This window comes from Rana temporaria, chromosome 2 (assembly GCF_905171775.1).
Source record: "Rana temporaria chromosome 2, aRanTem1.1, whole genome shotgun sequence".
Lineage (NCBI taxonomy): Eukaryota > Metazoa > Chordata > Amphibia > Anura > Ranidae > Rana > Rana temporaria.
In genome coordinates this window covers 128,006,128-128,020,247 of record NC_053490.1, presented here as the reverse complement: position 1 = coordinate 128,020,247, position 14,120 = coordinate 128,006,128, and the positions used below count along the sequence as shown (strand labels likewise).

Genomic DNA, 14,120 nt, shown 5'->3' with positions numbered 1-14,120 from the left:
ATGCTTTTCCTGAGCAAGGATAGGGAAGCTGGGCAGAGTTGATGGGATGATGGATGGAGCCAAATACAGGGAAATCTTAGAAGAAAACCTGTTAGAGTCTGCAAAAGACTTGAGACTGGGGCGTAGGTTCACCTATCAGCAGGACAACAACGCTAAACATACAGCCAGAGCTACAATGGAATGGTTTAGATCAAAGCATATTCATGTGTTAGAATGGCCCAGACAAAGTCCAGACCTAAATCCAATTGAGAATCTGTGGCAAGACTTAAAAATTGCTGTTCCCAGACGCTCTCCATCCAATATGACAGAGCTTGAGCTATTTTGCAAAGAATGGGCAACAATTTCACTCTCTAGATGTGCAAAGCTGGTAGAGACATCCCCAAAAAGACCCGCAGATATAATTGCAGTGAAAGGTGATTCTACAAAGTATTGACTCAGGGGGGCTGAATACATATTTATTTGTAGAAAAATTTGAAAACCATTTATCATTTTCCTTCTACTTCACAATTATGTGCCACTTTGTGTTGGTCTATCACATAAAATCCCAATAAAATACATTTACCATTTTGATTGTAACATGACAAAATGTGGAAAATGTCAAGGGGTATGAATACTTTTTCAAGGCACTGTAAATAAACGTAAACTCTTTTGCTTCAGATCCCTTCCATCTTGTCAAATCAGGTCCTGTTACCATTGCAGGGAAAATCGAATATCACGATCTCCATCGTTAGTTTTATGCCCCGTACACACAATCACTTTTTGTCATGAAAGAAAACAACGTTTTTCATCATGAAAAAAAACTATGTTTTTCCAACTTCATCATAAAAAACGACGTTGCCCACACACCATCGTTTTTGAAAAATGATAAACAAAGCGCGGTGACGTACAACACGTACAACGACACTCTAAAGGGGAAGTTCTATTCGCCTTTGGGCTGCTTTTAGCTGGTTACTTGTTATTAAAAGACAATTCGCGCTTTTTTGTCTGTTACAGCGTGATGAATGTGCTTACTCCATTATGAATGGTAGTTTTACCTGAACGAGCGCTCCCGTCTCATAACTTGCTTCTGGGCATGCGCCGGTTTAAAACGTCGTTTTAGCCCACACACGATCATTTTTTACAACACAAAAAACTAAATTTTCAAAAATGACATAAAAAATTTAAGCATGTTCGAATTTTTTTTTGTCGTTTTTCAGAAGACGGAAAACGATGTGAAGCCCACACGCGATCATTTTAAATGACGTTTTTAAAAATGTCATTTTATTTAATGCCAAAAAACGGCCGTGTGTACGCGGCATAAGTGTTGGTTCACACTACTGTGCTGTGGTATGCATGTGTGCCAATGCAATGGGGTGTCAGGTATTTCCCCATGAATTGACACCCCCAATTAATGACAAGGCAAGGGATGGAAGAAGAGGTGAGTATATACTGCAGGGTACATGGGCCAATTACAGGTTTGTTATAAAGCTTGCTTTATCCTGAGAGGTGACTGCCCTGCTCAAATAGCAGAAGAGTACAAGTGTTTTGGTGTGTTGGGAACTACTTGTCACCATTCTAGAAAGCAGGGGGTTTCTGGATCATACAGAAAAAGGAATACCCCAAACATTCCGACAAATTAGGAACTGCTCTTTCACAGGTACCAGTGGGGTGGAGCTTGGGGTATCCCTCCCTGCAGTTCAGCATCAGAAAAATACTGGAAGACATTTCCATTGTTCTGCTGAAAATGGAAACCACCTTAATTTCACAAAACACATTTTTTTTTAGACACTGAAACTTGCCATAGATTGCTAATAGAAATGCAAAGAAGACAGCAGCACAAAGTCTACCTGCAGCCCATATTCAGACCTGTAAAATTGTAAGGCTCTGCAGATTCTTTTTAGACTTTCTATTCACCTTTGACTCTCTGTGCAGAGTAATAAAGCTAATCTTATCTTTCATTCAAATAAAAAGTAGTAATGATCTGCCATATCCAAGCCATAAATACATAAAAAATACAAGAGTGACCAAAGATCACATTGTATCTAGCGATCCTATCCCAGGCTAGGTAAAGTATTACATGTTATCATACACTATTAGGCCTTGTAGTAGCACTATTGCAGTGTGTCATGTACGTCACTGATATGGGTCCTGTGTATGATATGGAGAGAGTCCATTGTATGAAATGAAGAGAGTCCAGTGTATGATATGAAGAGAGTCCAGTGTATGATATGAAGAGAGTCCAGTGTATGATATGGAGAGAGTCCAGCGTAGAATATGGAGAGAGTCCAGCGTAGGATATGGAGGGAGTCCAGCGTAGGATATGGAGAGAGTCCAGCGTAGGATATGCAGAGAGTCCAGCGTAGGATATGGAGAGAATCCAGCGTAGGATATGGGGAGAGTCCAGTGTATGATATGGGGACAGTCCAGTGTATGATATGGGGATAGTCCAGTGTATGATATGGGGACAGTCCAGTGTATGATATGGGGACAGTCCAGTGTATGATATGGGGAGAGTCCAGTGTATGATATGGGGAGAGTCCAGTGTATGATATGGGGAGAGTCCAGTGTATGATATGGGGAGAGTCCAGTGTATGATATGGGGAGAGTCCAGTGTATGATATGGGGAGAGTCCAGTGTATGATATGGGGAGAGTCCAGTGTATGATATGGGGACAGTCCAGTGTATGATATGGGGACAGTCCAGTGTATGATATGGGGACAGTCCAGTGAATGATATGGGGAGAGTCCAGTGTATGATATGGGGACAGTCCAGTGTATGATATGGGGACAGTCCAGTGTATGATATGGGGACAGTCCAGTGTATGATATGGGGACAGTCCAGTAAAGTCTGCCTCTCCTTGGACACAGCTTTGTAGCATGGCAGCCACTACATCTAAGTAGGTGACATTCATCATGTGATCCCTAAATTTGCCTTAAATGTCTACATTTTATCATGTAAAAGGCTACTTTTAGAATTAGGAATTTAACTCTTGCACTTAAAAACAAGATGAATGAAGTACAATGCAGTGGCATATTGTAGCAACAGATTCGATTATCATCTGTAAAAAAGATTATTCTCACCTCATGTGTGATAACAGGATACGCTTTTACTTTGAAAAGGCCAATTTATTGTGTTCCATAATCTTTGTATACATGTTAGATGTTGGCAAATCAGAGCTAATCGCTAACTTGTGTCACGCTCTAATTATGAGTTCTCAGGTTTACATTTTATTGCATACCTGTTGTATAAATACCTTGGTCAATGACATGGTGATGGCATTTATAATAAATTAATCAGGGTGTTCAGATTTTTACAGCACCTTAAAGCAAATACACAAAGGCATTCTGGGAAATAATTTTTGGCATTTTTTTAATAGTTATACTTAAGCCTCATACACAAAATCGGATTATCCAACGGGAATTGGCGGAAAATCCGACCGTTTGTATGCTCCATCGGACAATTGTTCTCGGATTTCCACAGACAAATGGGATAGCATGCTTTAAAGCTGCCAACAATTGTGTGTTGTCGGATTATTCGATCGTGTGTACACAAGTGCGTTGGACAAAACTCCAAAGTACTAACACGCATGCTCAGAAGCAATGCTCACCATAACACAACATTAGCAGAAGTTGCCAAAAGGGTGGCGCTAAAGAGCTGAAAAACCATGTTGTTTTGTGTTTGTTGTCGCCAACTCTTTGCCGTTGGTATGCAAGACAAGTTCCTGGCCAACACCCTTCGAACAAAAGTCCTATGCTTTGTCCTATGAAAATCCGATCGTGTGTACCAGGCTTAAGACTAAAGCCGTCCACACCATGGTTCGATAGTTTTGTCCTGTACCAGCAAAAATACTTATACAGTGTGAGGGAGCACCCAAACCATTCAATTTGTATGTAACCAAGTAGACTTTCACACTATATAGTTATTAATGTGGTCAGCTTAAACTGAAAATATTTTATCTTTATTATACTGTTTGTATCTCTACTACAAATTTTAGTAATGTTTATATCATATCATATATCTCCTAAATTCAGAGTTGTACCTTAAATAATGCAGAGTGCCTGGACAGTATCCCTCCATTATTCAAACTTTACTGTATTTTTTGGGCGGAGAGGGGTGGTGGTAGTGGAGAGGGGTGGTGGTAGTTGGAGGGCTGGTGGTAGTGGAGAGGGGTGGTGGTAGTGGGAGGGGTGGTGGTAGTGGAGAGGGGTGGTGGTAGTGGAGAGGGGTGGTGGTAGTGGGAGGGGTGGTGGTAGTGGGAGGGGTGGTGGTAGTGGAGAGGGGTGGTGGTAGTGGAGAGGGGTGGTTGTAGTGGAGAGGGGTGGTGGTAGTGGGAGGGGTGGTGGTAGTGGAGAGGGGTGGTGGTAGTGGAGAGGGTGGTGGTAGTGGGAGGGGTGGTGGTAGGGGAGAGAGGTGGTGGTAGTGGAGAGGGGTGGTGGTAGTGGGAGGGGTGGTGGTAGTGGAGAGGGGTGGTGGTAGTGGAGAGGGGTGGTGGTAGTGGGAGGGGTGGTGGTAGTGGAGAGGGGTGGTGGTAGTGGGAGGGGTGGTGGTAGTGGGAGGGGTGGTGGTAGTGGAGAGGGGTGGTGGTAGTGGAGAGGGGTGGTGGTAGTGGGAGGGGTGGTTGTAGTGGAGAGGGGTGGTGGTAGTGGAGAGGGGTGGTGGTAGTGGAGAGGGGTGGTGGTAGTGGGAGGGGTGGTGGTAGTGGAGAGAGGTGGTGGTAGTGGGAGGGGTGGTTGTAGTGGAGAGGGGTGGTGGTAGTGGAGAGGGGTGGTGGTAGTGGGAGGGGTGGTGGTAGTGGGAGGGGTGGTGGTAGTGGAGAGGGGTGGTGGTAGTGGGAGGGGTGGTGGTAGTGGAGAGGGGTGGTGGTAGGGGAGAGAGGTGGTGGTAGTGGAGAGGGGTGGTGGTAGTGGGAGGGGTGGTGGTAGTGGAGAGGGGTGGTGGTAGTGGAGAGGGGTGGTGGTAGTGGGAGGGGTGGTGGTAGTGGAGAGGGGTGGTGGTAGTGGAGAGGGGTGGTTGTAGTGGAGAGGGGTGGTGGTAGTGGGAGGGGTGGTGGTAGTGGGAGGGGTGGTGGTATTGGTAGGGGTGGTGGTAGTGGGAGGGGTGGTGGTATTGGGATGGGTGGTGGTAGTGGGAGGGGTGGTGGTAGTGGAGAGGGGTGGTGGTAGTGGAGAGGGGTGGTGGTAGTGGGACGGGTGGTTGTAGTGGAGAGGGGTGGTGGTAGTGGAGAGGGGTGGTGGTAGTGGGAGGGGGGGTGGTAGTGGGAGGGGGGGTAATACATTTATTTTTTTGTACATGAAATTTTTTTTTGTAAAATTCCAAACATTATTAGATGCTTACAGACTTCTAACAGTGATAGATAACTGGTTGTGTCTGTTATAAATATATGTGCATCACAGTCCTGGGGAAAGCATGTGGCAAGTGAAAGAGAAGCCTCCGTATAACAAATCTCTGTTCTTGTTTTTAGACAGTCAGAAAGCACTGCAGCAAAAGCATTTCCATGACAGCCAGGCAACTAGTATATTCAAAAGGAAAACAGTGGCAGCCTAGATATTTCACCTAAAGCAGTATTAAACCCAGTATTATATTGCAGCAATTATTAAATATTGGGACTGCATTCATTTTCTTTTTTAGGCTTTTTTCCCTCTCTTGTCACCTGGTGATCTGGTCAGTAACACACTTCCTGTATTAGAGTGCCCCCCACTCTGGATGAAGGAGCACAGGGGCACCTTTGGATGGCAGTATTGTCAGTCTGGGTGGGGAGGCAAATGCTAAATCATGGGTGCTCAACCTGCGGCCCTCTAGCTGTTGCAGAACTACAATTCCCACAATGCCTTTGGGAGTCATGCTTGTAACTGTCATGCTTGCACTGCCTCATGGGACTTGTAGTTCTGCAACAGCTGGAGGGCCGCAGGTTGAGCACCCATGTGCTAGATGTACTAGCAGATTTTTATACACTAAAATAATTTAAGCCAAACCCCAGCTAATACTTTATAAATTACAATTTTAAAACTTTATAACTTACAGTTACAGTAAACCATTTTTTTTTCTATATGGGATAAAGGTTTTATATAAATAAATAAAAGCTAATTATTGTAAGCACCTCTGTCATTGTTAAATGGCTTGTCTCAACCCTCAAACTACTACATCTGCAGGACAGCTTGCTTTGTTGAAAAATAACAGGACAGCTGGCAGGATCACCAAGTAAAATTAAAGCGGTTGTATAGTAATTTTTTTCACTTTTACCTACAGGTAAGCCTATAATAAGGCCTATAATAAGGCTTACCTGTAGGTAAAAAAAATATCTCCTAAACCTTTATGGTTTAGGACATGGGTCTTCAAACTACGGCCCTCCAGTTGTTCAAGAACTACAATTCCCATCATGCCTAGTCATGTCTGTGAATGTCAGTGTGTTGCAATGCCTCATGGGATGTGTAGTTCTACAACAGCTGGAGGGCTGTAGTTTGAGGATCCCTGGTTTAGGAGATATTCCCCTCGCAATGAGCCGCAGCGCATGAGCACAGGGGATTCTCGGCTGAAAGCCTGGCAGACGCCGGACCTTCCTGGAAAGAAATCTCTGGCGCGCATGCGCGGGAGTGACGACATTGCGGCTCCAGCCACTCACAGCGCTGGAGCTGCGATACCCGGAAGACACGCCGAGGCAACATGTCAGCTACCTCAACTTGAAGAGAAGATATGGACACCAAAGAAACCCTAAAAAAGGTGGCCTTTAATGATAAAAGGAAACAATGCACTACAAAGCACAGCAAGCAGTGGGGTATATAGCTGACGCGTTTCGCACTGGAGTTCAGTGCTTAGTCATAGCTAAAAGGTCAGCTACCTCGGCGTGGACCAGGTGAGTTACCGACGCCTCGTTCTAAGGTAAGTATTTCATAATGAGCTAGTATGCAGTACATACTAGCTCATTATGCCTTTTCCCTTACAGGTGACTTAAAAAAAAAATGGGGGGGGGGGGCTATACAACCGCTTTAAAAACAAGAAAGCAAAAAAAAAGAAAAACAAATGCAGCCATCACATCTGATACCGCGTACACACAGTCGTTTTTTGTGATGAAAAAAAAACAACATTTTTAAAAACGTCATTTAAAATGACAGTGTGTGGGGAAAACGTTGTTTTATGTCTTCTGAAAAACGACAAAAAAAAAATTGGAACATGCTTCAATTTTTTATGTCGTTTTTCAAAACGTCGTTTTTTGTGTCATAAAAAATGATCGTGTGTGGGCTAAAACGACGTTTAAAACAACGTTTTTAAACCCGCGCATGCTCAGAAGCAAGTTATGACGCGAGCTTGAATGGAACAGAGTGGCGCCGTACGTGTTGTACGTAACCGCGCTTTGCTAGAGCATTTTGAAAAAACGATGGTGTGTAGGCAATGTCGTTTTTTAAAATGAAGTTTGAAAACCGTCGTTTTTTTTCATGAGAAAAAACAACGTTTTTTTTACAAGACAAAAACCGACTGTGTGTACGCAGCATCAGAATTGGAAAGCTGCAATATAATACATTTTTGCTTTTGGGTTTAATACTTTCAATTTTAGCTTTTTTACTAATCAATTATTGGCTGAACTAGTCTAATTACAATCAGGGCCGGTGCAAGGATTTTTGCCAACTCAGGCGAAGGTGCATTTTGCCGCCCCCAGCACGCACACATAGCAGCGCAAAAACGTCAGTAAAGTGCCGCTAAAATAGTGGTGCTTTACTGCCGACGGCGCAATGCCCCAGTGTGCTGCTGCGCTGCCTGGCTTTGGAGTTCCCCTAATTGCAAGTGTCCTCTCTGTCTTGTCCTCCACAGAAACCTCACCTCATTTTACATTACACAGCACCGCACCTCTGGACCTCTTTTACATTACACAGCACCGCACCTCTGGACCTCTTTACATTACACAGCACCGCACCTCTGGACCCCTTTTGCATTACACAGCACCCTGCACCTCTGGGCCCCTTTACATTACACAGCACCGCACCTCTGGACCTCTTTTACATTACACAGCACCGCACCTCTGGACCCCTTTTGCATTTTACAGCACCCTGCACCTCTAGACCCCTTTTGCATTTTACAGCACCCTGCACCTCTGGACCCCTTTTACATTATACAGCACCCTGCACCTCTTTACATTACACAGCACCGCACCTCTGGACCTCTTTTACATTACACAGCACCGCACCTCTGGACTAGTTTTACATTACACAGCACCCTGCACCTCTGGACCCCTTTTGCATTTTACAGCACCCTGCACCTCTGGACCCCTTTTACATTACACAGCACCCTGCACCTCTGGAACCCTTTTACATTATACAGCACCGCACCTCTGGGCCCCTTTACATTACACAGCACCCTGCATCCCTGGACCCCTTTACATTACACAGCACCGCACCTCTGGGCCCCTTTACATTACACAGCACTGCACCTCTGGGCCCCTTTACATTATACAGCACCGCACCTCTGGGCCCCTTTACATTACACAGCACCCTGCACCTCTGGGCCCCTTTACATTACACAGCACCGCACCTCTGGACCCCTTTTACATTACACAACAACACTCTGCACCACTAGACCCCTTTAGATTTACACAGACACCCCCCCAGCTCTGTCCCTTCCTACATTAATCATGCAGATGGAGAGACAGTGAGCAGGGCAGGGAGCTTTTTTTTTTGGTGCCCCCCCCCCCACTAGGGCTGGCGCTGGTGCCGTAAGGCAAGTGCCCATGTTGCCTTGCGCTAGCACCGGCCCTGATTACAATGGTTCCTGTATAAATCAATGTGATATTTGTCATCGGTAGTTAATGCGATAACCATTAACTTTAATCTGTAACAAATGAATCCCACGGTAACATTTTATTCATGGCTAATAGATGGCAGAGCAACCCGAATATGAGGTTTAAAATGAACAAACAGTAATCTATATAGTTACGTTGGAGGTTATAAGTCCCTAATGACAGGTCTTTATAGAAATGTGCAGAAATACTGACCAGTGCTAAGCATGGACTATAAGGGGAAAATATTCATTGCGGGAAGAGGAAGTAATCCTTCTATAAATGATGGATCTGCTGTACTTTGTTCTTGTCACTTGAAAATCACAGCAAAACTTCACTCACCTCTCCTCCAGGCGGAATGGGGATTCAGAGAGCTGTTGTGTAGCTGGTGGGATTTAATTGCGTTCTTCCCAAGGCGCTCCGACACTCCCAGAGGACCTCGAACACCAAGTTTCAGGAGCAGAATCCTTATGTGTGCTCACATGGAGCTGTCCATGGTGTCTGGCAGCTGGAGATAATGACTGGCAGCACTTAGAGCTTAGTACATCCCTTCCATCACCACACCTATTTCCTTACCACTAGCCTGGAACACCCCCTGCCTGACAGCTGCCAGCACTGCAAAGCAAAACATCCATTATGGAAAGACATTTATGGTGGGAGAATTTGATGTGTTCTTCATTTTTTTTTCTTTGACAAAAATGTAAAAAATGCGCCCACATTAAAAAAAAAAAAACGCATTTATCTAATTTCTGCATTGAAAGCTGCAGAGCATTGCACAGGCTCCTGCAAAGTCTTGCCCAGATCCACATGGAGGTATGGCTCGTCTGCTTTGAGTTGGAAGAAGTAAACCCTGGACAACAAAAGGTGTATTTATTTAAAAAATTTCAGAACTATTCATTCCGTGAAACTGCATTTCCATCTGTTCTGTGTGAATGGGAACAAAAACAAATGTTATGAGACTATTTTCTCTCTAGGTCCAATGGTATTCTTCATTCGAAATACAGTGAAGTAGGAAAATACTGCATTATAGCCACTAGATGGAGCTGAGAACTATAGAAAATAAGTATTAAGCCCTGTACCCACGATCGGTCCATCCGATGAGAATGGTCTGATGGACCGTTTTCATCGGTTAACCGATGAAGCTGACTGATGGTCAGTCGCGCCTACACACCATCGGTTAAAAAAACGATTGTGTCAGAACGCGGTGACGTAAAACACAACAACGTGCTGAAAAAAACGAAGTTCAATGCTTCCGAGCATGCGTCGACTTGATTCTGAGCATGCGTGGATTTTTCTCCGATGGACGTGCCTACAAACGATCGTTTTTTTTCTATCGGTTAGGTATCCATCAGTTATATTTAAAACAAGATTGCTTTTTTTTAACCTATGGATAAATAACCGATGGGGCCCACACACGATCGGTTTGGTCCGATGAAAACGGTCCATCAGACTGTTCTCATCGGTTTGACCGATCGTGTGTATGCGGCATTAGTCAGTGTTAATTTTGTCGATTAAAACATTTTAGTTGACTAAATGAATACTATTTTAGTCGACTAAAACTAAAACAATTCAGATTACTAAAATACGACTAAAACTAAAATGGCATTTTAGTCAAAAGACTAAAATGGAACTAAAACTAAAATGCTGTTTTAGTCAAAAGACTTTGGCCCAGATACACGTAGGGCGGCGTAACTTCATGCGGGCGTAGCGTACCTTATTTACGCCACCGCAACTTAGAGAGGCAAGTGCAGTATTCACAAAGCACTTGCGCCCTAAGTTACGATGGCGTAGCGTAAATGGGCCGGCGTAAGCGCGCGTATTTCAAAGTAGGCAGGTCGTTGTATTTAAATTAAGCGTGACCCCCATGTAGATGCATGGCCGAACAAACGGCGCATGCTCAGTATCACGTCGAATTTACGCCCTAAGATACGCCGGCTCAATGCCTGTGACATGAACGTAACCTATGCACAGCCCCATTCACGTATGACTTACGTAAACAACGTAAAAAGATACGCTTGTTCCGACGTCCATACCTTGCATGGGCTGCGCCACCTAGAGAGCAGCTTTATCTTTACGCCGGCGTATGTCTTACGTAAACGACTAAAATTAGTTTTAGTGGACTAAAACGTACTGGAGATTTAGTCAACTAAATATGACTAAAACTAAAACAATTGCAGGAGACTAAAATTGAACTAAAACAAGCGGGGCTTGGAAGCGAGTCCGCACAGGTGCCCTTATGGGAATTAGTTTACTATTGGGGGCACCAGCAAGAGAGAAGGAGCCAGGAACGCCAGTGGGGGACCCGTGAAGAGGAGGATCGAGGGCGCTTTGTGAAATGTTATTGCACAGAGCAGGTAAGTATAGATGTGTTTATTTATTGTTTAAATTTGCATTTACAACCACTTTAAGTTAGAACGAAGACTGTGCATGCTTCGGTCTCATTTGCATGAAAAAGCCTGACAGATAGACGTACTTGAAGGTTGCCTAGGAAAGAAATCATCTTTGTAAGCTGTAAAAAAATCATGGCTATATCAGAAAGTCCACCCACTTCCAGAGGAATGATCCTAAGGCTGGGTTCACACCGCCGCGGTCTGCCGCATCGCATGTCATTTGTGCAGGAATCGCACTGGATTCCTGTAGAAATGACATGAAAATTCTGTGCGGGGCGAATTGAAGCATACATTTTGTACTGGATCCGCCCGAGGCCGATCCCTTGATCCTGGCAGCTCCCGGCGCTGCCATCCTTACTGAGGACGGCTTCACTGCCCGTTTCCTACTGCGCATGCGCACGTCTCGCGGTGCTTTTGTGGATTGGCAGTTGCTTTCTGGGATACACACAGTTCCCAGAAGGCAGCGTGCCCCATTCCCCAGAAAACACTGCAAGGAGGACGAGGAAGAAGACCTGCCGCGGACTAGAAAGAGGCAGATTAGGAACATCCGCATAGCAACCGGCATTTCTGGTAAGTAAAAAAAAAAAATTTTTCAATTTTTTTGCAGGTTTTTGGTGTAATTTTTTATTTTATTTATAGTGGAACTCCACTTTAATGCATCCTATGCATTAAGGTGAGAAAACTTCTTATAGTGACCGGTCCCCCCTGTTTTACTCACCTGAGCCCTTTAATCCCTCGGCGGAGACACGCTGTACCTCTCTGCCTGGGGTTCTTGGCTCTCGATTGGATAGATTGATAGCAACCCGGCCATATGCTCCTGCTGCTGTCAAACAAATTCAATGAAGCGGGCACCGGGGCGCCGAGTCCGGCATTCTGTGTCAATGGATGCAAATGCTGGACTCTGAATCATGCCCGCAAGGTAACCCCCTCGGGAGAGCGCTTCTCCCAGTGGGTTTACCGATGTGGGGAGGAGCCACAAGAGCCGCCGGGGGACCCCAGAAGACGGTGATCGGGGCCACACTGTGCAAAACTAACTGGACAGTGGAGGTAAGTATGACATGTTTGTTACTTTTTTTTTTTTTAACAAGGGTTTACAAACCCTTTAAAGGCCTCAGCAGATTGCCATTATCCCTAAATGACTTTGGGTACAAAGCCAGAGACAGGCAGGTAGCTGGCATTTTTAAAGGCAGTAGGCTATGGCACCCTCCATATTTTCCTCAGTATGTTTTGTTTTACAGGCAGGGGCGGACTGACCATTCGGACACTAGGGCACTGCCCGAGGGCCCCATGCCACTAGGGGGCCCCATTCTGTGTGTATGTATACTGTGTGTGTGTATTCTGTGTGTATGTATAGCGTGTGTGTGTATTCTGTGTGTATGTATACCGTGTGTGTATTCATACCGTGTGTGTGTATTCTGTGTCTATGTATACCGTGTGTGTGTATTCTGTGTGTATGTATACCGTGTGTATGTGTATTCTGTGTGTATGTATACGGTGTGTGTGTGTATTCTGTGTGTATGTATACTGTGTATGTGTGTATTGTGTGTGTATGTATACTGTGTGTGTGTATTCTGTGTGTATGTATACCGTGTGTGTGTATTCTGTGTGTATGTATACCGTGTGTGTGTGTATTCTGTGTGTATGTATACCATGTGTGTATTCTGTGTGTATGTATACCGTGTGTGTGTGTATTCTGTGTCTATGTATACCGTGTGTGTATTCTGTGTGTATGTATACCGTGTGTGTGTGTATTCTGTGTGTATGTATACGGTGTGTGTATTCTGTGTGTATGTATACTGTGTATGTGTGTATTCTGTGTGTATGTATTCTGTGTGTATGTATACCGTGTGTGTGTGTATTCTGTGTGTATGTATACCGTGTGTGTGTATTCTGTGTGTATGTATACCGTGTGTGTGTGTATATTCTGTGTGTATGTATACTGTGTGTGTGTATTCTGTGTATGTATACTGTGTATGTGTATTCTGTCTGTGTGTATGTATACCGTGTGTGTGTATACTGTGTGTATTCTGTGTGTATGTATACTGTGTGTATTCTGTGTGTATGTATACCGTGTGTGTATTCTGTGTGTATGTATACTGTGTGTGTGTATTCTGTGTGTATGTATACTGTGTGTGTGTGTATTCTGTGTGTATGTATACTGTGTGTGTGTATTCTGTGTGTATGTATACTGTGTGTGTGTATTCTGTGTGTATGTATATCGTGTGTGTATTCTGTGTGTATGTATACCGTGTGTGTGTATTCTGTGTGTATGTATACTGTGTGTGTGTATTCTGTGTGTATGTATATCGTGTGTGTATTCTGTGTGTATGTATACCGTGTGTGTGTATTCTGTGTGTATGTATACTGTGTGTGTGTATACTGTGTGTGTGTATACTGTGTGTGTGTATACTGTGCTTGTATACTGTGTATGTGTGTGTATACAGTACTGTGTGGCCCCATAATCTATTGCCCGGGGGCCCCATGATCTCCTATTGCCCGGGGGCCCCATCATCTCCAATTGTCTGAGGGCCCGCCCCTGTTTACAGGTGATGTAATCCTATTCTCAATTGCTTTATAAACTGCGTAAAGCAAACATATACTGTAACAGGTGTATTCAAATATTTCGTTCAATGAAGTTTTCATTAATAAAGCTCCAAAGCCGTGCAATGTGCCCCACCCCATGAGTGTATTTTACATCACACAGTTGAAAGTCCATGAAGACAAAGGAAAAAAAATAAAAATCGGATGAAATTGTTAATATGTCTTCCAAGCATGGAGCAAAGTATCCTGTAAGTGAGCAAACAAGAGTAATTGCAGGGTAAGGTACAGACTATATGGCCAAACAACACACCCTTGTCAGCGATCATTTACAGCCCGTGTTATTAGGCATATGCATGTCATGAAAGGATCATCTGCTTGTCATGTCAATAATATATCAGTGATACCTGGCATCAATTTATCTAGATTTTTTTACAGCTTAAAGTTGA

At 44.2% G+C, this 14,120-nt stretch overlaps 1 protein-coding gene across 2 annotated transcripts in view; it reads right to left on the bottom strand.

Moving 5' to 3' along the window:
• MYO1A (myosin IA) overlaps positions 1-9,265 on the bottom strand; it is a 160,514-nt gene extending 151,249 nt beyond the window's left edge. For both annotated transcript variants that reach the window (XM_040340952.1, XM_040340953.1), the window contains exon 1: positions 9,086-9,265. The gene's annotated coding sequence lies outside the window, so the exon portion shown is untranslated. The remainder of the gene's footprint in view (positions 1-9,085) is intronic.
• Positions 9,266-14,120: the final 4,855 nt, after the last annotated feature.